The 22,299-nt window shown below is 36.7% G+C and overlaps 21 non-coding genes across 21 annotated transcripts; all 21 read left to right on the top strand.

Moving 5' to 3' along the window:
* The first annotated feature begins 375 nt into the window (after window positions 1-375).
* On the top strand, window positions 376-448 carry TRNAK-UUU (transfer RNA lysine (anticodon UUU)). The gene has a single exon. It is a non-coding gene; the product is annotated as a tRNA-Lys (tRNA).
* An 864-nt stretch (window positions 449-1,312) lies between these two features.
* On the top strand, window positions 1,313-1,385 carry TRNAK-UUU (transfer RNA lysine (anticodon UUU)). The gene has a single exon. It is a non-coding gene; the product is annotated as a tRNA-Lys (tRNA).
* Window positions 1,386-2,249: 864 nt separating this feature from the next.
* TRNAK-UUU (transfer RNA lysine (anticodon UUU)) lies at window positions 2,250-2,322 on the top strand. The gene has a single exon. It is a non-coding gene; the product is annotated as a tRNA-Lys (tRNA).
* An 864-nt stretch (window positions 2,323-3,186) lies between these two features.
* On the top strand, window positions 3,187-3,259 carry TRNAK-UUU (transfer RNA lysine (anticodon UUU)). The gene has a single exon. It is a non-coding gene; the product is annotated as a tRNA-Lys (tRNA).
* An 864-nt stretch (window positions 3,260-4,123) lies between these two features.
* On the top strand, window positions 4,124-4,196 carry TRNAK-UUU (transfer RNA lysine (anticodon UUU)). Its single transcript has one exon. It is a non-coding gene; the product is annotated as a tRNA-Lys (tRNA).
* An 864-nt stretch (window positions 4,197-5,060) lies between these two features.
* TRNAK-UUU (transfer RNA lysine (anticodon UUU)) lies at window positions 5,061-5,133 on the top strand. Its single transcript has one exon. It is a non-coding gene; the product is annotated as a tRNA-Lys (tRNA).
* Window positions 5,134-5,997: 864 nt separating this feature from the next.
* On the top strand, window positions 5,998-6,070 carry TRNAK-UUU (transfer RNA lysine (anticodon UUU)). Its single transcript has one exon. It is a non-coding gene; the product is annotated as a tRNA-Lys (tRNA).
* Window positions 6,071-6,934: 864 nt separating this feature from the next.
* TRNAK-UUU (transfer RNA lysine (anticodon UUU)) lies at window positions 6,935-7,007 on the top strand. Its single transcript has one exon. It is a non-coding gene; the product is annotated as a tRNA-Lys (tRNA).
* An 864-nt stretch (window positions 7,008-7,871) lies between these two features.
* Window positions 7,872-7,944, top strand: TRNAK-UUU (transfer RNA lysine (anticodon UUU)). Its single transcript has one exon. It is a non-coding gene; the product is annotated as a tRNA-Lys (tRNA).
* A 1,801-nt stretch (window positions 7,945-9,745) lies between these two features.
* On the top strand, window positions 9,746-9,818 carry TRNAK-UUU (transfer RNA lysine (anticodon UUU)). Its single transcript has one exon. It is a non-coding gene; the product is annotated as a tRNA-Lys (tRNA).
* An 864-nt stretch (window positions 9,819-10,682) lies between these two features.
* Window positions 10,683-10,755, top strand: TRNAK-UUU (transfer RNA lysine (anticodon UUU)). Its single transcript has one exon. It is a non-coding gene; the product is annotated as a tRNA-Lys (tRNA).
* Window positions 10,756-12,556: 1,801 nt separating this feature from the next.
* TRNAK-UUU (transfer RNA lysine (anticodon UUU)) lies at window positions 12,557-12,629 on the top strand. The gene has a single exon. It is a non-coding gene; the product is annotated as a tRNA-Lys (tRNA).
* An 864-nt stretch (window positions 12,630-13,493) lies between these two features.
* Window positions 13,494-13,566, top strand: TRNAK-UUU (transfer RNA lysine (anticodon UUU)). The gene has a single exon. It is a non-coding gene; the product is annotated as a tRNA-Lys (tRNA).
* An 864-nt stretch (window positions 13,567-14,430) lies between these two features.
* TRNAK-UUU (transfer RNA lysine (anticodon UUU)) lies at window positions 14,431-14,503 on the top strand. The gene has a single exon. It is a non-coding gene; the product is annotated as a tRNA-Lys (tRNA).
* An 864-nt stretch (window positions 14,504-15,367) lies between these two features.
* TRNAK-UUU (transfer RNA lysine (anticodon UUU)) lies at window positions 15,368-15,440 on the top strand. Its single transcript has one exon. It is a non-coding gene; the product is annotated as a tRNA-Lys (tRNA).
* Window positions 15,441-17,241: 1,801 nt separating this feature from the next.
* On the top strand, window positions 17,242-17,314 carry TRNAK-UUU (transfer RNA lysine (anticodon UUU)). Its single transcript has one exon. It is a non-coding gene; the product is annotated as a tRNA-Lys (tRNA).
* Window positions 17,315-18,178: 864 nt separating this feature from the next.
* On the top strand, window positions 18,179-18,251 carry TRNAK-UUU (transfer RNA lysine (anticodon UUU)). The gene has a single exon. It is a non-coding gene; the product is annotated as a tRNA-Lys (tRNA).
* Window positions 18,252-19,115: 864 nt separating this feature from the next.
* Window positions 19,116-19,188, top strand: TRNAK-UUU (transfer RNA lysine (anticodon UUU)). Its single transcript has one exon. It is a non-coding gene; the product is annotated as a tRNA-Lys (tRNA).
* Window positions 19,189-20,052: 864 nt separating this feature from the next.
* TRNAK-UUU (transfer RNA lysine (anticodon UUU)) lies at window positions 20,053-20,125 on the top strand. The gene has a single exon. It is a non-coding gene; the product is annotated as a tRNA-Lys (tRNA).
* Window positions 20,126-20,989: 864 nt separating this feature from the next.
* On the top strand, window positions 20,990-21,062 carry TRNAK-UUU (transfer RNA lysine (anticodon UUU)). The gene has a single exon. It is a non-coding gene; the product is annotated as a tRNA-Lys (tRNA).
* Window positions 21,063-21,926: 864 nt separating this feature from the next.
* Window positions 21,927-21,999, top strand: TRNAK-UUU (transfer RNA lysine (anticodon UUU)). The gene has a single exon. It is a non-coding gene; the product is annotated as a tRNA-Lys (tRNA).
* Window positions 22,000-22,299: the final 300 nt, after the last annotated feature.

A 22,299-nucleotide genomic window follows, 5' to 3' on the forward strand; every position in this document is an offset into this window, starting at 1 on the left:
GGCAGTGAAAGAAAGTCTATTTAAACAGACACTGTTTGCTTTGAAAATGTTGCATAATCTATGCCCAAGAGTAAATTTCCAGTTATACTGCTGGACATGTAATTTAGTACCTAGTAATAGTATTTGGCCTTTTACTAATTTCACAATGTCAATTTAGAGACATGATTTCTAAGTCAGCCGAAAATGAGATAGAACGAATTTCAGGATTTAAAATAGATTACGTGTGCTGCTGATATTTCAAATGCTTGAAATATCAATTAATTATTAAACTCTACATATTTGATTGCTAATATATGTAACCATATTAAGAATTAAAGTGTAGGTTGGTGTGCGTCCACATCATTTTTAGCTGATTTTTAGTTGCAGTGTTGCAGAGCCTGGATAGCTCAGTCGGTAGAGCATCAGACTTTTAATCTGAGGGTCCAGGGTTCAAGTCCCTGTTCAGGCGGTTTGTTTAAAGAAAATGTACTCTAATGACATGCTCTTTTCAGGATCCAATGAACGAGTAGTCCCATTAGAGTAATTGCAAGTTACTCTTAATGGAGCCATTAAATACCCATCGGTCGTGTACCATTTGACAAGAGTTAAGAAGACTTACCGCAACGGTATCATGTCGTTTGAGATGTTGATTATCTTTTCCCCAATTCAATGTTCAAAATGGAACCCTGCTTATAGTTTCCAAATCACTTTATAAAGTTGGTCAACCGCTGATAGCTCATCTTTTTATTTGAGAATTTCTGTTCACCTTGTTGAATCAGGTTGGATCTCTGGTGCAATGGATAGCGGCTTGGGGTTCTAGGCGAATGTAGAGAAAGCATTCAAAGTCTTTGGGTTGGAATACTAGCTGGGTCAGTTTTATCCCTCCTTTATCTTATAACTAATTGAAACAGTAACAAACAATGCCTGCTTCTGCATAACCAGAGACATTTACCAAAACGGCAGTGAAAGAAAGTCTATTTAAACAGACACTGTTTGCTTTGAAAATGTTGCATAATCTATGCCCAAGAGTAAATTTCCAGTTATACTGCTGGACATGTAATTTAGTACCTAGTAATATTATTTGGCCTTTTACTAATTTCACAATGTCAATTTAGAGACATGATTTCTAAGTCAGCCGAAAATGAGATAGAACGAATTTCAGGATTTAAAATAGATTACGTGTGCTGCTGAAATTTCAAATGCTTGAAATATCAATTAATTATTAAACTCTACATATTTGATTGCTAATATATGTAACCATATTAAGAATTAAAGTGTAGGTTGGTGTGCGTCCACATCATTTTTAGCTGATTTTTAGTTGCAGTGTTGCAGAGCCTGGATAGCTCAGTCGGTAGAGCATCAGACTTTTAATCTGAGGGTCCAGGGTTCAAGTCCCTGTTCAGGCGGTTTGTTTAAAGAAAATGTACTCTAATGACATGCTCTTTTCAGGATCCAATGAACGAGTAGTCCCATTAGAGTAATTGCAAGTTACTCTTAATGGAGCCATTAAATACCCATCGGTCGTGTACCATTTGACAAGAGTTAAGAAGACTTACCGCAACGGTATCATGTCGTTTGAGATGTTGATTATCTTTTCCCCAATTCAATGTTCAAAATGGAACCCTGCTTATAGTTTCCAAATCACTTTATAAAGTTGGTCAACCGCTGATAGCTCATCTTTTTATTTGAGAATTTCTGTTCACCTTGTTGAATCAGGTTGGATCTCTGGTGCAATGGATAGCGGCTTGGGGTTCTAGGCGAATGTAGAGAAAGCATTCAAAGTCTTTGGGTTGGAATACTAGCTGGGTCAGTTTTATCCCTCCTTTATCTTATAACTAATTGAAACAGTAACAAACAATGCCTGCTTCTGCATAACCAGAGACATTTACCAAAACGGCAGTGAAAGAAAGTCTATTTAAACAGACACTGTTTGCTTTGAAAATGTTGCATAATCTATGCCCAAGAGTAAATTTCCAGTTATACTGCTGGACATGTAATTTAGTACCTAGTAATAGTATTTGGCCTTTTACTAATTTCACAATGTCAATTTAGAGACATGATTTCTAAGTCAGCCGAAAATGAGATAGAACGAATTTCAGGATTTAAAATAGATTACGTGTGCTGCTGAAATTTCAAATGCTTGAAATATCAATTAATTATTAAACTCTACATATTTGATTGCTAATATATGTAACCATATTAAGAATTAAAGTGTAGGTTGGTGTGCGTCCACATCATTTTTAGCTGATTTTTAGTTGCAGTGTTGCAGAGCCTGGATAGCTCAGTCGGTAGAGCATCAGACTTTTAATCTGAGGGTCCAGGGTTCAAGTCCCTGTTCAGGCGGTTTGTTTAAAGAAAATGTACTCTAATGACATGCTCTTTTCAGGATCCAATGAACGAGTAGTCCCATTAGAGTAATTGCAAGTTACTCTTAATGGAGCCATTAAATACCCATCGGTCGTGTACCATTTGACAAGAGTTAAGAAGACTTACCGCAACGGTATCATGTCGTTTGAGATGTTGATTATCTTTTCCCCAATTCAATGTTCAAAATGGAACCCTGCTTATAGTTTCCAAATCACTTTATAAAGTTGGTCAACCGCTGATAGCTCATCTTTTTATTTGAGAATTTCTGTTCACCTTGTTGAATCAGGTTGGATCTCTGGTGCAATGGATAGCGGCTTGGGGTTCTAGGCGAATGTAGAGAAAGCATTCAAAGTCTTTGGGTTGGAATACTAGCTGGGTCAGTTTTATCCCTCCTTTATCTTATAACTAATTGAAACAGTAACAAACAATGCCTGCTTCTGCATAACCAGAGACATTTACCAAAACGGCAGTGAAAGAAAGTCTATTTAAACAGACACTGTTTGCTTTGAAAATGTTGCATAATCTATGCCCAAGAGTAAATTTCCAGTTATACTGCTGGACATGTAATTTAGTACCTAGTAATAGTATTTGGCCTTTTACTAATTTCACAATGTCAATTTAGAGACATGATTTCTAAGTCAGCCGAAAATGAGATAGAACGAATTTCAGGATTTAAAATAGATTACGTGTGCTGCTGAAATTTCAAATGCTTGAAATATCAATTAATTATTAAACTCTACATATTTGATTGCTAATATATGTAACCATATTAAGAATTAAAGTGTAGGTTGGTGTGCGTCCACATCATTTTTAGCTGATTTTTAGTTGCAGTGTTGCAGAGCCTGGATAGCTCAGTCGGTAGAGCATCAGACTTTTAATCTGAGGGTCCAGGGTTCAAGTCCCTGTTCAGGCGGTTTGTTTAAAGAAAATGTACTCTAATGACATGCTCTTTTCAGGATCCAATGAACGAGTAGTCCCATTAGAGTAATTGCAAGTTACTCTTAATGGAGCCATTAAATACCCATCGGTCGTGTACCATTTGACAAGAGTTAAGAAGACTTACCGCAACGGTATCATGTCGTTTGAGATGTTGATTATCTTTTCCCCAATTCAATGTTCAAAATGGAACCCTGCTTATAGTTTCCAAATCACTTTATAAAGTTGGTCAACCGCTGATAGCTCATCTTTTTATTTGAGAATTTCTGTTCACCTTGTTGAATCAGGTTGGATCTCTGGTGCAATGGATAGCGGCTTGGGGTTCTAGGCGAATGTAGAGAAAGCATTCAAAGTCTTTGGGTTGGAATACTAGCTGGGTCAGTTTTATCCCTCCTTTATCTTATAACTAATTGAAACAGTAACAAACAATGCCTGCTTCTGCATAACCAGAGACATTTACCAAAACGGCAGTGAAAGAAAGTCTATTTAAACAGACACTGTTTGCTTTGAAAATGTTGCATAATCTATGCCCAAGAGTAAATTTCCAGTTATACTGCTGGACATGTAATTTAGTACCTAGTAATAGTATTTGGCCTTTTACTAATTTCACAATGTCAACTTAGAGACATGATTTCTAAGTCAGCCGAAAATGAGATAGAACGAATTTCAGGATTTAAAATAGATTACGTGTGCTGCTGAAATTTCAAATGCTTGAAATATCAATTAATTATTAAACTCTACATATTTGATTGCTAATATATGTAACCATATTAAGAATTAAAGTGTAGGTTGGTGTGCGTCCACATCATTTTTAGCTGGTTTTTAGTTGCAGTGTTGCAGAGCCTGGATAGCTCAGTCGGTAGAGCATCAGACTTTTAATCTGAGGGTCCAGGGTTCAAGTCCCTGTTCAGGCGGTTTGTTTAAAGAAAATGTACTCTAATGACATGCTCTTTTCAGGATCCAATGAACGAGTAGTCCCATTAGAGTAATTGCAAGTTACTCTTAATGGAGCCATTAAATACCCATCGGTCGTGTACCATTTGACAAGAGTTAAGAAGACTTACCGCAACGGTATCATGTCGTTTGAGATGTTGATTATCTTTTCCCCAATTCAATGTTCAAAATGGAACCCTGCTTATAGTTTCCAAATCACTTTATAAAGTTGGTCAACCGCTGATAGCTCATCTTTTTATTTGAGAATTTCTGTTCACCTTGTTGAATCAGGTTGGATCTCTGGTGCAATGGATAGCGGCTTGGGGTTCTAGGCGAATGTAGAGAAAGCATTCAAAGTCTTTGGGTTGGAATACTAGCTGGGTCAGTTTTATCCCTCCTTTATCTTATAACTAATTGAAACAGTAACAAACAATGCCTGCTTCTGCATAACCAGAGACATTTACCAAAACGGCAGTGAAAGAAAGTCTATTTAAACAGACACTGTTTGCTTTGAAAATGTTGCATAATCTATGCCCAAGAGTAAATTTCCAGTTATACTGCTGGACATGTAATTTAGTACCTAGTAATAGTATTTGGCCTTTTACTAATTTCACAATGTCAATTTAGAGACATGATTTCTAAGTCAGCCGAAAATGAGATAGAACGAATTTCAGGATTTAAAATAGATTACGTGTGCTGCTGAAATTTCAAATGCTTGAAATATCAATTAATTATTAAACTCTACATATTTGATTGCTAATATATGTAACCATATTAAGAATTAAAGTGTAGGTTGGTGTGCGTCCACATCATTTTTAGCTGATTTTTAGTTGCAGTGTTGCAGAGCCTGGATAGCTCAGTCGGTAGAGCATCAGACTTTTAATCTGAGGGTCCAGGGTTCAAGTCCCTGTTCAGGCGGTTTGTTTAAAGAAAATGTACTCTAATGACATGCTCTTTTCAGGATCCAATGAACGAGTAGTCCCATTAGAGTAATTGCAAGTTACTCTTAATGGAGCCATTAAATACCCATCGGTCGTGTACCATTTGACAAGAGTTAAGAAGACTTACCGCAACGGTATCATGTCGTTTGAGATGTTGATTATCTTTTCCCCAATTCAACGTTCAAAATGGAACCCTGCTTATAGTTTCCAAATCACTTTATAAAGTTGGTCAACCGCTGATAGCTCATCTTTTTATTTGAGAATTTCTGTTCACCTTGTTGAATCAGGTTGGATCTCTGGTGCAATGGATAGCGGCTTGGGGTTCTAGGCGAATGTAGAGAAAGCATTCAAAGTCTTTGGGTTGGAATACTAGCTGGGTCAGTTTTATCCCTCCTTTATCTTATAACTAATTGAAACAGTAACAAACAATGCCTGCTTCTGCATAACCAGAGACATTTACCAAAACGGCAGTGAAAGAAAGTCTATTTAAACAGACACTGTTTGCTTTGAAAATGTTGCATAATCTATGCCCAAGAGTAAATTTCCAGTTATACTGCTGGACATGTAATTTAGTACCTAGTAATAGTATTTGGCCTTTTACTAATTTCACAATGTCAATTTAGAGACATGATTTCTAAGTCAGCCGAAAATGAGATAGAACGAATTTCAGGATTTAAAATAGATTACGTGTGCTGCTGAAATTTCAAATGCTTGAAATATCAATTAATTATTAAACTCTACATATTTGATTGCTAATATATGTAACCATATTAAGAATTAAAGTGTAGGTTGGTGTGCGTCCACATCATTTTTAGCTGGTTTTTAGTTGCAGTGTTGCAGAGCCTGGATAGCTCAGTCGGTAGAGCATCAGACTTTTAATCTGAGGGTCCAGGGTTCAAGTCCCTGTTCAGGCGGTTTGTTTAAAGAAAATGTACTCTAATGACATGCTCTTTTCAGGATCCAATGAACGAGTAGTCCCATTAGAGTAATTGCAAGTTACTCTTAATGGAGCCATTAAATACCCATCGGTCGTGTACCATTTGACAAGAGTTAAGAAGACTTACCGCAACGGTATCATGTCGTTTGAGATGTTGATTATCTTTTCCCCAATTCAATGTTCAAAATGGAACCCTGCTTATAGTTTCCAAATCACTTTATAAAGTTGGTCAACCGCTGATAGCTCATCTTTTTATTTGAGAATTTCTGTTCACCTTGTTGAATCAGGTTGGATCTCTGGTGCAATGGATAGCGGCTTGGGGTTCTAGGCGAATGTAGAGAAAGCATTCAAAGTCTTTGGGTTGGAATACTAGCTGGGTCAGTTTTATCCCTCCTTTATCTTATAACTAATTGAAACAGTAACAAACAATGCCTGCTTCTGCATAACCAGAGACATTTACCAAAACGGCAGTGAAAGAAAGTCTATTTAAACAGACACTGTTTGCTTTGAAAATGTTGCATAATCTATGCCCAAGAGTAAATTTCCAGTTATACTGCTGGACATGTAATTTAGTACCTAGTAATAGTATTTGGCCTTTTACTAATTTCACAATGTCAATTTAGAGACATGATTTCTAAGTCAGCCGAAAATGAGATAGAACGAATTTCAGGATTTAAAATAGATTACGTGTGCTGCTGAAATTTCAAATGCTTGAAATATCAATTAATTATTAAACTCTACATATTTGATTGCTAATATATGTAACCATATTAAGAATTAAAGTGTAGGTTGGTGTGCGTCCACATCATTTTTAGCTGATTTTTAGTTGCAGTGTTGCAGAGCCTGGATAGCTCAGTCGGTAGAGCATCAGACTTTTAATCTGAGGGTCCAGGGTTCAAGTCCCTGTTCAGGCGGTTTGTTTAAAGAAAATGTACTCTAATGACATGCTCTTTTCAGGATCCAATGAACGAGTAGTCCCATTAGAGTAATTGCAAGTTACTCTTAATGGAGCCATTAAATACCCATCGGTCGTGTACCATTTGACAAGAGTTAAGAAGACTTACCGCAACGGTATCATGTCGTTTGAGATGTTGATTATCTTTTCCCCAATTCAATGTTCAAAATGGAACCCTGCTTATAGTTTCCAAATCACTTTATAAAGTTGGTCAACCGCTGATAGCTCATCTTTTTATTTGAGAATTTCTGTTCACCTTGTTGAATCAGGTTGGATCTCTGGTGCAATGGATAGCGGCTTGGGGTTCTAGGCGAATGTAGAGAAAGCATTCAAAGTCTTTGGGTTGGAATACTAGCTGGGTCAGTTTTATCCCTCCTTTATCTTATAACTAATTGAAACAGTAACAAACAATGCCTGCTTCTGCATAACCAGAGACATTTACCAAAACGGCAGTGAAAGAAAGTCTATTTAAACAGACACTGTTTGCTTTGAAAATGTTGCATAATCTATGCCCAAGAGTAAATTTCCAGTTATACTGCTGGACATGTAATTTAGTACCTAGTAATAGTATTTGGCCTTTTACTAATTTCACAATGTCAATTTAGAGACATGATTTCTAAGTCAGCCGAAAATGAGATAGAACGAATTTCAGGATTTAAAATAGATTACGTGTGCTGCTGAAATTTCAAATGCTTGAAATATCAATTAATTATTAAACTCTACATATTTGATTGCTAATATATGTAACCATATTAAGAATTAAAGTGTAGGTTGGTGTGCGTCCACATCATTTTTAGCTGATTTTTAGTTGCAGTGTTGCAGAGCCTGGATAGCTCAGTCGGTAGAGCATCAGACTTTTAATCTGAGGGTCCAGGGTTCAAGTCCCTGTTCAGGCGGTTTGTTTAAAGAAAATGTACTCTAATGACATGCTCTTTTCAGGATCCAATGAACGAGTAGTCCCATTAGAGTAATTGCAAGTTACTCTTAATGGAGCCATTAAATACCCATCGGTCGTGTACCATTTGACAAGAGTTAAGAAGACTTACCGCAACGGTATCATGTCGTTTGAGATGTTGATTATCTTTTCCCCAATTCAATGTTCAAAATGGAACCCTGCTTATAGTTTCCAAATCACTTTATAAAGTTGGTCAACCGCTGATAGCTCATCTTTTTATTTGAGAATTTCTGTTCACCTTGTTGAATCAGGTTGGATCTCTGGTGCAATGGATAGCGGCTTGGGGTTCTAGGCGAATGTAGAGAAAGCATTCAAAGTCTTTGGGTTGGAATACTAGCTGGGTCAGTTTTATCCCTCCTTTATCTTATAACTAATTGAAACAGTAACAAACAATGCCTGCTTCTGCATAACCAGAGACATTTACCAAAACGGCAGTGAAAGAAAGTCTATTTAAACAGACACTGTTTGCTTTGAAAATGTTGCATAATCTATGCCCAAGAGTAAATTTCCAGTTATACTGCTGGACATGTAATTTAGTACCTAGTAATAGTATTTGGCCTTTTACTAATTTCACAATGTCAATTTAGAGACATGATTTCTAAGTCAGCCGAAAATGAGATAGAACGAATTTCAGGATTTAAAATAGATTACGTGTGCTGCTGAAATTTCAAATGCTTGAAATATCAATTAATTATTAAACTCTACATATTTGATTGCTAATATATGTAACCATATTAAGAATTAAAGTGTAGGTTGGTGTGCGTCCACATCATTTTTAGCTGATTTTTAGTTGCAGTGTTGCAGAGCCTGGATAGCTCAGTCGGTAGAGCATCAGACTTTTAATCTGAGAGTCCAGGGTTCAAGTCCCTGTTCAGGCGGTTTGTTTAAAGAAAATGTACTCTAATGACATGCTCTTTTCAGGATCCAATGAACGAGTAGTCCCATTAGAGTAATTGCAAGTTACTCTTAATGGAGCCATTAAATACCCATCGGTCGTGTACCATTTGACAAGAGTTAAGAAGACTTACCGCAACGGTATCATGTCGTTTGAGATGTTGATTATCTTTTCCCCAATTCAACGTTCAAAATGGAACCCTGCTTATAGTTTCCAAATCACTTTATAAAGTTGGTCAACCGCTGATAGCTCATCTTTTTATTTGAGAATTTCTGTTCACCTTGTTGAATCAGGTTGGATCTCTGGTGCAATGGATAGCGGCTTGGGGTTCTAGGCGAATGTAGAGAAAGCATTCAAAGTCTTTGGGTTGGAATACTAGCTGGGTCAGTTTTATCCCTCCTTTATCTTATAACTAATTGAAACAGTAACAAACAATGCCTGCTTCTGCATAACCAGAGACATTTACCAAAACGGCAGTGAAAGAAAGTCTATTTAAACAGACACTGTTTGCTTTGAAAATGTTGCATAATCTATGCCCAAGAGTAAATTTCCAGTTATACTGCTGGACATGTAATTTAGTACCTAGTAATAGTATTTGGCCTTTTACTAATTTCACAATGTCAATTTAGAGACATGATTTCTAAGTCAGCCGAAAATGAGATAGAACGAATTTCAGGATTTAAAATAGATTACGTGTGCTGCTGAAATTTCAAATGCTTGAAATATCAATTAATTATTAAACTCTACATATTTGATTGCTAATATATGTAACCATATTAAGAATTAAAGTGTAGGTTGGTGTGCGTCCACATCATTTTTAGCTGGTTTTTAGTTGCAGTGTTGCAGAGCCTGGATAGCTCAGTCGGTAGAGCATCAGACTTTTAATCTGAGGGTCCAGGGTTCAAGTCCCTGTTCAGGCGGTTTGTTTAAAGAAAATGTACTCTAATGACATGCTCTTTTCAGGATCCAATGAACGAGTAGTCCCATTAGAGTAATTGCAAGTTACTCTTAATGGAGCCATTAAATACCCATCGGTCGTGTACCATTTGACAAGAGTTAAGAAGACTTACCGCAACGGTATCATGTCGTTTGAGATGTTGATTATCTTTTCCCCAATTCAATGTTCAAAATGGAACCCTGCTTATAGTTTCCAAATCACTTTATAAAGTTGGTCAACCGCTGATAGCTCATCTTTTTATTTGAGAATTTCTGTTCACCTTGTTGAATCAGGTTGGATCTCTGGTGCAATGGATAGCGGCTTGGGGTTCTAGGCGAATGTAGAGAAAGCATTCAAAGTCTTTGGGTTGGAATACTAGCTGGGTCAGTTTTATCCCTCCTTTATCTTATATCTAATTGAAACAGTAACAAACAATGCCTGCTTCTGCATAACCAGAGACATTTACCAAAACGGCAGTGAAAGAAAGTCTATTTAAACAGACACTGTTTGCTTTGAAAATGTTGCATAATCTATGCCCAAGAGTAAATTTCCAGTTATACTGCTGGACATGTAATTTAGTACCTAGTAATAGTATTTGGCCTTTTACTAATTTCACAATGTCAATTTAGAGACATGATTTCTAAGTCAGCCGAAAATGAGATAGAACGAATTTCAGGATTTAAAATAGATTACGTGTGCTGCTGAAATTTCAAATGCTTGAAATATCAATTAATTATTAAACTCTACATATTTGATTGCTAATATATGTAACCATATTAAGAATTAAAGTGTAGGTTGGTGTGCGTCCACATCATTTTTAGCTGATTTTTAGTTGCAGTGTTGCAGAGCCTGGATAGCTCAGTCGGTAGAGCATCAGACTTTTAATCTGAGGGTCCAGGGTTCAAGTCCCTGTTCAGGCGGTTTGTTTAAAGAAAATGTACTCTAATGACATGCTCTTTTCAGGATCCAATGAACGAGTAGTCCCATTAGAGTAATTGCAAGTTACTCTTAATGGAGCCATTAAATACCCATCGGTCGTGTACCATTTGACAAGAGTTAAGAAGACTTACCGCAACGGTATCATGTCGTTTGAGATGTTGATTATCTTTTCCCCAATTCAACGTTCAAAATGGAACCCTGCTTATAGTTTCCAAATCACTTTATAAAGTTGGTCAACCGCTGATAGCTCATCTTTTTATTTGAGAATTTCTGTTCACCTTGTTGAATCAGGTTGGATCTCTGGTGCAATGGATAGCGGCTTGGGGTTCTAGGCGAATGTAGAGAAAGCATTCAAAGTCTTTGGGTTGGAATACTAGCTGGGTCAGTTTTATCCCTCCTTTATCTTATAACTAATTGAAACAGTAACAAACAATGCCTGCTTCTGCATAACCAGAGACATTTACCAAAACGGCAGTGAAAGAAAGTCTATTTAAACAGACACTGTTTGCTTTGAAAATGTTGCATAATCTATGCCCAAGAGTAAATTTCCAGTTATACTGCTGGACATGTAATTTAGTACCTAGTAATAGTATTTGGCCTTTTACTAATTTCACAATGTCAATTTAGAGACATGATTTCTAAGTCAGCCGAAAATGAGATAGAACGAATTTCAGGATTTAAAATAGATTACGTGTGCTGCTGAAATTTCAAATGCTTGAAATATCAATTAATTATTAAACTCTACATATTTGATTGCTAATATATGTAACCATATTAAGAATTAAAGTGTAGGTTGGTGTGCGTCCACATCATTTTTAGCTGATTTTTAGTTGCAGTGTTGCAGAGCCTGGATAGCTCAGTCGGTAGAGCATCAGACTTTTAATCTGAGGGTCCAGGGTTCAAGTCCCTGTTCATGCGGTTTGTTTAAAGAAAATGTACTCTAATGACATGCTCTTTTCAGGATCCAATGAACGAGTAGTCCCATTAGAGTAATTGCAAGTTACTCTTAATGGAGCCATTAAATACCCATCGGTCGTGTACCATTTGACAAGAGTTAAGAAGACTTACCGCAACGGTATCATGTCGTTTGAGATGTTGATTATCTTTTCCCCAATTCAATGTTCAAAATGGAACCCTGCTTATAGTTTCCAAATCACTTTATAAAGTTGGTCAACCGCTGATAGCTCATCTTTTTATTTGAGAATTTCTGTTCACCTTGTTGAATCAGGTTGGATCTCTGGTGCAATGGATAGCGGCTTGGGGTTCTAGGCGAATGTAGAGAAAGCATTCAAAGTCTTTGGGTTGGAATACTAGCTGGGTCAGTTTTATCCCTCCTTTATCTTATAACTAATTGAAACAGTAACAAACAATGCCTGCTTCTGCATAACCAGAGACATTTACCAAAACGGCAGTGAAAGAAAGTCTATTTAAACAGACACTGTTTGCTTTGAAAATGTTGCATAATCTATGCCCAAGAGTAAATTTCCAGTTATACTGCTGGACATGTAATTTAGTACCTAGTAATAGTATTTGGCCTTTTACTAATTTCACAATGTCAATTTAGAGACATGATTTCTAAGTCAGCCGAAAATGAGATAGAACGAATTTCAGGATTTAAAATAGATTACGTGTGCTGCTGAAATTTCAAATGCTTGAAATATCAATTAATTATTAAACTCTACATATTTGATTGCTAATATATGTAACCATATTAAGAATTAAAGTGTAGGTTGGTGTGCGTCCACATCATTTTTAGCTGATTTTTAGTTGCAGTGTTGCAGAGCCTGGATAGCTCAGTCGGTAGAGCATCAGACTTTTAATCTGAGGGTCCAGGGTTCAAGTCCCTGTTCAGGCGGTTTGTTTAAAGAAAATGTACTCTAATGACATGCTCTTTTCAGGATCCAATGAACGAGTAGTCCCATTAGAGTAATTGCAAGTTACTCTTAATGGAGCCATTAAATACCCATCGGTCGTGTACCATTTGACAAGAGTTAAGAAGACTTACCGCAACGGTATCATGTCGTTTGAGATGTTGATTATCTTTTCCCCAATTCAATGTTCAAAATGGAACCCTGCTTATAGTTTCCAAATCACTTTATAAAGTTGGTCAACCGCTGATAGCTCATCTTTTTATTTGAGAATTTCTGTTCACCTTGTTGAATCAGGTTGGATCTCTGGTGCAATGGATAGCGGCTTGGGGTTCTAGGCGAATGTAGAGAAAGCATTCAAAGTCTTTGGGTTGGAATACTAGCTGGGTCAGTTTTATCCCTCCTTTATCTTATAGTTAATTGAAACAGTAACAAACAATGCCTGCTTCTGCATAACCAGAGACATTTACCAAAACGGCAGTGAAAGAAAGTCTATTTAAACAGACACTGTTTGCTTTGAAAATGTTGCATAATCTATGCCCAAGAGTAAATTTCCAGTTATACTGCTGGACATGTAATTTAGTACCTAGTAATAGTATTTGGCCTTTTTCTAATTTCACAATGTCAATTTAGAGACATGATTTCTAAGTCAGCCGAAAATGAGATAGAACGAATTTCAGGATTTAAAATAGATTACGTGTGCTGCTGAAATTTCAAATGCTTGAAATATCAATTAATTATTAAACTCTACATATTTGATTGCTAATATATGTAACCATATTAAGAATTAAAGTGTAGGTTGGTGTGCGTCCACATCATTTTTAGCTGATTTTTAGTTGCAGTGTTGCAGAGCCTGGATAGCTCAGTCGGTAGAGCATCAGACTTTTAATCTGAGGGTCCAGGGTTCAAGTCCCTGTTCAGGCGGTTTGTTTAAAGAAAATGTACTCTAATGACATGCTCTTTTCAGGATCCAATGAACGAGTAGTCCCATTAGAGTAATTGCAAGTTACTCTTAATGGAGCCATTAAATACCCATCGGTCGTGTACCATTTGACAAGAGTTAAGAAGACTTACCGCAACGGTATCATGTCGTTTGAGATGTTGATTATCTTTTCCCCAATTCAATGTTCAAAATGGAACCCTGCTTATAGTTTCCAAATCACTTTATAATGTTGGTCAACCGCTGATAGCTCATCTTTTTATTTGAGAATTTCTGTTCACCTTGTTGAATCAGGTTGGATCTCTGGTGCAATGGATAGCGGCTTGGGGTTCTAGGCGAATGTAGAGAAAGCATTCAAAGTCTTTGGGTTGGAATACTAGCTGGGTCAGTTTTATCCCTCCTTTATCTTATAACTAATTGAAACAGTAACAAACAATGCCTGCTTCTGCATAACCAGAGACATTTACCAAAACGGCAGTGAAAGAAAGTCTATTTAAACAGACACTGTTTGCTTTGAAAATGTTGCATAATCTATGCCCAAGAGTAAATTTCCAGTTATACTGCTGGACATGTAATTTAGTACCTAGTAATAGTATTTGGCCTTTTACTCATTTCACAATGTCAATTTAGAGACATGATTTCTAAGTCAGCCGAAAATGAGATAGAACGAATTTCAGGATTTAAAATAGATTACGTGTGCTGCTGAAATATCAAATGCTTGAAATATCAATTAATTATTAAACTCTACATATTTGATTGCTAATATATGTAACCATATTAAGAATTAAAGTGTAGGTTGGTGTGCGTCCACATCATTTTTAGCTGATTTTTAGTTGCAGTGTTGCAGAGCCTGGATAGCTCAGTCGGTAGAGCATCAGACTTTTAATCTGAGGGTCCAGGGTTCAAGTCCCTGTTCAGGCGGTTTGTTTAAAGAAAATGTACTCTAATGACATGCTCTTTTCAGGATCCAATGAACGAGTAGTCCCATTAGAGTAATTGCAAGTTACTCTTAATGGAGCCATTAAATACCCATCGGTCGTGTACCATTTGACAAGAGTTAAGAAGACTTACCGCAACGGTATCATGTCGTTTGAGATGTTGATTATCTTTTCCCCAATTCAATGTTCAAAATGGAACCCTGCTTATAGTTTCCAAATCACTTTATAAAGTTGGTCAACCGCTGATAGCTCATCTTTTTATTTGAGAATTTCTGTTCACCTTGTTGAATCAGGTTGGATCTCTGGTGCAATGGATAGCGGCTTGGGGTTCTAGGCGAATGTAGAGAAAGCATTCAAAGTCTTTGGGTTGGAATACTAGCTGGGTCAGTTTTATCCCTCCTTTATCTTATATCTAATTGAAACAGTAACAAACAATGCCTGCTTCTGCATAACCAGAGACATTTACCAAAACGGCAGTGAAAGAAAGTCTATTTAAACAGACACTGTTTGCTTTGAAAATGTTGCATAATCTATGCCCAAGAGTAAATTTCCAGTTATACTGCTGGACATGTAATTTAGTACCTAGTAATAGTATTTGGCCTTTTACTAATTTCACAATGTCAATTTAGAGACATGATTTCTAAGTCAGCCGAAAATGAGATAGAACGAATTTCAGGATTTAAAATAGATTACGTGTGCTGCTGAAATTTCAAATGCTTGAAATATCAATTAATTATTAAACTCTACATATTTGATTGCTAATATATGTAACCATATTAAGAATTAAAGTGTAGGTTGGTGTGCGTCCACATCATTTTTAGCTGATTTTTAGTTGCAGTGTTGCAGAGCCTGGATAGCTCAGTCGGTAGAGCATCAGACTTTTAATCTGAGGGTCCAGGGTTCAAGTCCCTGTTCAGGCGGTTTGTTTAAAGAAAATGTACTCTAATGACATGCTCTTTTCAGGATCCAATGAACGAGTAGTCCCATTAGAGTAATTGCAAGTTACTCTTAATGGAGCCATTAAATACCCATCGGTCGTGTACCATTTGACAAGAGTTAAGAAGACTTACCGCAACGGTATCATGTCGTTTGAGATGTTGATTATCTTTTCCCCAATTCAACGTTCAAAATGGAACCCTGCTTATAGTTTCCAAATCACTTTATAAAGTTGGTCAACCGCTGATAGCTCATCTTTTTATTTGAGAATTTCTGTTCACCTTGTTGAATCAGGTTGGATCTCTGGTGCAATGGATAGCGGCTTGGGGTTCTAGGCGAATGTAGAGAAAGCATTCAAAGTCTTTGGGTTGGAATACTAGCTGGGTCAGTTTTATCCCTCCTTTATCTTATAACTAATTGAAACAGTAACAAACAATGCCTGCTTCTGCATAACCAGAGACATTTACCAAAACGGCAGTGAAAGAAAGTCTATTTAAACAGACACTGTTTGCTTTGAAAATGTTGCATAATCTATGCCCAAGAGTAAATTTCCAGTTATACTGCTGGACATGTAATTTAGTACCTAGTAATAGTATTTGGCCTTTTACTAATTTCACAATGTCAATTTAGAGACATGATTTCTAAGTCAGCCGAAAATGAGATAGAACGAATTTCAGGATTTAAAATAGATTACGTGTGCTGCTGAAATTTCAAATGCTTGAAATATCAATTAATTATTAAACTCTACATATTTGATTGCTAATATATGTAACCATATTAAGAATTAAAGTGTAGGTTGGTGTGCGTCCACATCATTTTTAGCTGATTTTTAGTTGCAGTGTTGCAGAGCCTGGATAGCTCAGTCGGTAGAGCATCAGACTTTTAATCTGAGGGTCCAGGGTTCAAGTCCCTGTTCATGCGGTTTGTTTAAAGAAAATGTACTCTAATGACATGCTCTTTTCAGGATCCAATGAACGAGTAGTCCCATTAGAGTAATTGCAAGTTACTCTTAATGGAGCCATTAAATACCCATCGGTCGTGTACCATTTGACAAGAGTTAAGAAGACTTACCGCAACGGTATCATGTCGTTTGAGATGTTGATTATCTTTTCCCCAATTCAATGTTCAAAATGGAACCCTGCTTATAGTTTCCAAATCACTTTATAAAGTTGGTCAACCGCTGATAGCTCATCTTTTTATTTGAGAATTTCTGTTCACCTTGTTGAATCAGGTTGGATCTCTGGTGCAATGGATAGCGGCTTGGGGTTCTAGGCGAATGTAGAGAAAGCATTCAAAGTCTTTGGGTTGGAATACTAGCTGGGTCAGTTTTATCCCTCCTTTATCTTATAACTAATTGAAACAGTAACAAACAATGCCTGCTTCTGCATAACCAGAGACATTTACCAAAACGGCAGTGAAAGAAAGTCTATTTAAACAGACACTGTTTGCTTTGAAAATGTTGCATAATCTATGCCCAAGAGTAAATTTCCAGTTATACTGCTGGACATGTAATTTAGTACCTAGTAATAGTATTTGGCCTTTTACTAATTTCACAATGTCAATTTAGAGACATGATTTCTAAGTCAGCCGAAAATGAGATAGAACGAATTTCAGGATTTAAAATAGATTACGTGTGCTGCTGAAATTTCAAATGCTTGAAATATCAATTAATTATTAAACTCTACATATTTGATTGCTAATATATGTAACCATATTAAGAATTAAAGTGTAGGTTGGTGTGCGTCCACATCATTTTTAGCTGATTTTTAGTTGCAGTGTTGCAGAGCCTGGATAGCTCAGTCGGTAGAGCATCAGACTTTTAATCTGAGGGTCCAGGGTTCAAGTCCCTGTTCAGGCGGTTTGTTTAAAGAAAATGTACTCTAATGACATGCTCTTTTCAGGATCCAATGAACGAGTAGTCCCATTAGAGTAATTGCAAGTTACTCTTAATGGAGCCATTAAATACCCATCGGTCGTGTACCATTTGACAAGAGTTAAGAAGACTTACCGCAACGGTATCATGTCGTTTGAGATGTTGATTATCTTTTCCCCAATTCAATGTTCAAAATGGAACCCTGCTTATAGTTTCCAAATCACTTTATAAAGTTGGTCAACCGCTGATAGCTCATCTTTTTATTTGAGAATTTCTGTTCACCTTGTTGAATCAGGTTGGATCTCTGGTGCAATGGATAGCGGCTTGGGGTTCTAGGCGAATGTAGAGAAAGCATTCAAAGTCTTTGGGTTGGAATACTAGCTGGGTCAGTTTTATCCCTCCTTTATCTTATAGTTAATTGAAACAGTAACAAACAATGCCTGCTTCTGCATAACCAGAGACATTTACCAAAACGGCAGTGAAAGAAAGTCTATTTAAACAGACACTGTTTGCTTTGAAAATGTTGCATAATCTATGCCCAAGAGTAAATTTCCAGTTATACTGCTGGACATGTAATTTAGTACCTAGTAATAGTATTTGGCCTTTTTCTAATTTCACAATGTCAATTTAGAGACATGATTTCTAAGTCAGCCGAAAATGAGATAGAACGAATTTCAGGATTTAAAATAGATTACGTGTGCTGCTGAAATTTCAAATGCTTGAAATATCAATTAATTATTAAACTCTACATATTTGATTGCTAATATATGTAACCATATTAAGAATTAAAGTGTAGGTTGGTGTGCGTCCACATCATTTTTAGCTGATTTTTAGTTGCAGTGTTGCAGAGCCTGGATAGCTCAGTCGGTAGAGCATCAGACTTTTAATCTGAGGGTCCAGGGTTCAAGTCCCTGTTCAGGCGGTTTGTTTAAAGAAAATGTACTCTAATGACATGCTCTTTTCAGGATCCAATGAACGAGTAGTCCCATTAGAGTAATTGCAAGTTACTCTTAATGGAGCCATTAAATACCCATCGGTCGTGTACCATTTGACAAGAGTTAAGAAGACTTACCGCAACGGTATCATGTCGTTTGAGATGTTGATTATCTTTTCCCCAATTCAATGTTCAAAATGGAACCCTGCTTATAGTTTCCAAATCACTTTATAATGTTGGTCAACCGCTGATAGCTCATCTTTTTATTTGAGAATTTCTGTTCACCTTGTTGAATCAGGTTGGATCTCTGGTGCAATGGATAGCGGCTTGGGGTTCTAGGCGAATGTAGAGAAAGCATTCAAAGTCTTTGGGTTGGAATACTAGCTGGGTCAGTTTTATCCCTCCTTTATCTTATAACTAATTGAAACAGTAACAAACAATGCCTGCTTCTGCATAACCAGAGACATTTACCAAAACGGCAGTGAAAGAAAGTCTATTTAAACAGACACTGTTTGCTTTGAAAATGTTGCATAATCTATGCCCAAGAGTAAATTTCCAGTTATACTGCTGGACATGTAATTTAGTACCTAGTAATAGTATTTGGCCTTTTACTCATTTCACAATGTCAATTTAGAGACATGATTTCTAAGTCAGCCGAAAATGAGATAGAACGAATTTCAGGATTTAAAATAGATTACGTGTGCTGCTGAAATATCAAATGCTTGAAATATCAATTAATTATTAAACTCTACATATTTGATTGCTAATATATGTAACCATATTAAGAATTAAAGTGTAGGTTGGTGTGCGTCCACATCATTTTTAGCTGATTTTTAGTTGCAGTGTTGCAGAGCCTGGATAGCTCAGTCGGTAGAGCATCAGACTTTTAATCTGAGGGTCCAGGGTTCAAGTCCCTGTTCAGGCGGTTTGTTTAAAGAAAATGTACTCTAATGACATGCTCTTTTCAGGATCCAATGAACGAGTAGTCCCATTAGAGTAATTGCAAGTTACTCTTAATGGAGCCATTAAATACCCATCGGTCGTGTACCATTTGACAAGAGTTAAGAAGACTTACCGCAACGGTATCATGTCGTTTGAGATGTTGATTATCTTTTCCCCAATTCAATGTTCAAAATGGAACCCTGCTTATAGTTTCCAAATCACTTTATAAAGTTGGTCAACCGCTGATAGCTCATCTTTTTATTTGAGAATTTCTGTTCACCTTGTTGAATCAGGTTGGATCTCTGGTGCAATGGATAGCGGCTTGGGGTTCTAGGCGAATGTAGAGAAAGCATTCAAAGTCTTTGGGTTGGAATACTAGCTGGGTCAGTTTTATCCCTCCTTTATCTTATAACTAATTGAAACAGTAACAAACAATGCCTGCTTCTGCATAACCAGAGACATTTACCAAAACGGCAGTGAAAGAAAGTCTATTTAAACAGACACTGTTTGCTTTGAAAATGTTGCATAATCTATGCCCAAGAGTAAATTTCCAGTTATACTGCTGGACATGTAATTTAGTACCTAGTAATAGTATTTGGCCTTTTACTAATTTCACAATGTCAATTTAGAGACATGATTTCTAAGTCAGCCGAAAATGAGATAGAACGAATTTCAGGATTTAAAATAGATTACGTGTGCTGCTGAAATTTCAAATGCTTGAAATATCAATTAATTATTAAACTCTACATATTTGATTGCTAATATATGTAACCATATTAAGAATTAAAGTGTAGGTTGGTGTGCGTCCACATCATTTTTAGCTGATTTTTAGTTGCAGTGTTGCAGAGCCTGGATAGCTCAGTCGGTAGAGCATCAGACTTTTAATCTGAGGGTCCAGGGTTCAAGTCCCTGTTCAGGCGGTTTGTTTAAAGAAAATGTACTCTAATGACATGCTCTTTTCAGGATCCAATGAACGAGTAGTCCCATTAGAGTAATTGCAAGTTACTCTTAATGGAGCCATTAAATACCCATCGGTCGTGTACCATTTGACAAGAGTTAAGAAGACTTACCGCAACGGTATCATGTCGTTTGAGATGTTGATTATCTTTTCCCCAATTCAATGTTCAAAATGGAACCCTGCTTATAGTTTCCAAATCACTTTATAAAGTTGGTCAACCGCTGATAGCTCATCTTTTTATTTGAGAATTTCTGTTCACCTTGTTGAATCAGGTTGGATCTCTGGTGCAATGGATAGCGGCTTGGGGTTCTAGGCGAATGTAGAGAAAGCATTCAAAGTCTTTGGGTTGGAATACTAGCTGGGTCAGTTTTATCCCTCCTTTATCTTATAACTAATTGAAACAGTAACAAACAATGCCTGCTTCTGCATAACCAGAGACATTTACCAAAACGGCAGTGAAAGAAAGTCTATTTAAACAGACACTGTTTGCTTTGAAAATGTTGCATAATCTATGCCCAAGAGTAAATTTCCAGTTATACTGCTGGACATGTAATTTAGTACCTAGTAATAGTATTTGGCCTTTTACTAATTTCACAATGTCAATTTAGAGACATGATTTCTAAGTCAGCCGAAAATGAGATAGAACGAATTTCAGGATTTAAAATAGATTACGTGTGCTGCTGAAATTTCAAATGCTTGAAATATCAATTAATTATTAAACTCTACATATTTGATTGCTAATATATGTAACCATATTAAGAATTAAAGTGTAGGTTGGTGTGCGTCCACATCATTTTTAGCTGATTTTTAGTTGCAGTGTTGCAGAGCCTGGATAGCTCAGTCGGTAGAGCATCAGACTTTTAATCTGAGGGTCCAGGGTTCAAGTCCCTGTTCAGGCGGTTTGTTTAAAGAAAATGTACTCTAATGACATGCTCTTTTCAGGATCCAATGAACGAGTAGTCCCATTAGAGTAATTGCAAGTTACTCTTAATGGAGCCATTAAATACCCATCGGTCGTGTACCATTTGACAAGAGTTAAGAAGACTTACCGCAACGGTATCATGTCGTTTGAGATGTTGATTATCTTTTCCCCAATTCAATGTTCAAAATGGAACCCTGCTTATAGTTTCCAAATCACTTTATAAAGTTGGTCAACCGCTGATAGCTCATCTTTTTATTTGAGAATTTCTGTTCACCTTGTTGAATCAGGTTGGATCTCTGGTGCAATGGATAGCGGCTTGGGGTTCTAGGCGAATGTAGAGAAAGCATTCAAAGTCTTTGGGTTGGAATACTAGCTGGGTCAGTTTTATCCCTCCTTTATCTTATAACTAATTGAAACAGTAACAAACAATGCCTGCTTCTGCATAACCAGAGACATTTACCAAAACGGCAGTGAAAGAAAGTCTATTTAAACAGACACTGTTTGCTTTGAAAATGTTGCATAATCTATGCCCAAGAGTAAATTTCCAGTTATACTGCTGGACATGTAATTTAGTACCTAGTAATAGTATTTGGCCTTTTACTAATTTCACAATGTCAATTTAGAGACATGATTTCTAAGTCAGCCGAAAATGAGATAGAACGAATTTCAGGATTTAAAATAGATTACGTGTGCTGCTGAAATTTCAAATGCTTGAAATATCAATTAATTATTAAACTCTACATATTTGATTGCTAATATATGTAACCATATTAAGAATTAAAGTGTAGGTTGGTGTGCGTCCACATCATTTTTAGCTGATTTTTAGTTGCAGTGTTGCAGAGCCTGGATAGCTCAGTCGGTAGAGCATCAGACTTTTAATCTGAGGGTCCAGGGTTCAAGTCCCTGTTCAGGCGGTTTGTTTAAAGAAAATGTACTCTAATGACATGCTCTTTTCAGGATCCAATGAACGAGTAGTCCCATTAGAGTAATTGCAAGTTACTCTTAATGGAGCCATTAAATACCCATCGGTCGTGTACCATTTGACAAGAGTTAAGAAGACTTACCGCAACGGTATCATGTCGTTTGAGATGTTGATTATCTTTTCCCCAATTCAATGTTCAAAATGGAACCCTGCTTATAGTTTCCAAATCACTTTATAAAGTTGGTCAACCGCTGATAGCTCATCTTTTTATTTGAGAATTTCTGTTCACCTT

Source organism: Triturus cristatus, chromosome 4_1 (assembly GCF_964204655.1).
Source record: "Triturus cristatus chromosome 4_1, aTriCri1.1, whole genome shotgun sequence".
In the NCBI taxonomy this organism is placed as follows: domain Eukaryota; kingdom Metazoa; phylum Chordata; class Amphibia; order Caudata; family Salamandridae; genus Triturus; species Triturus cristatus.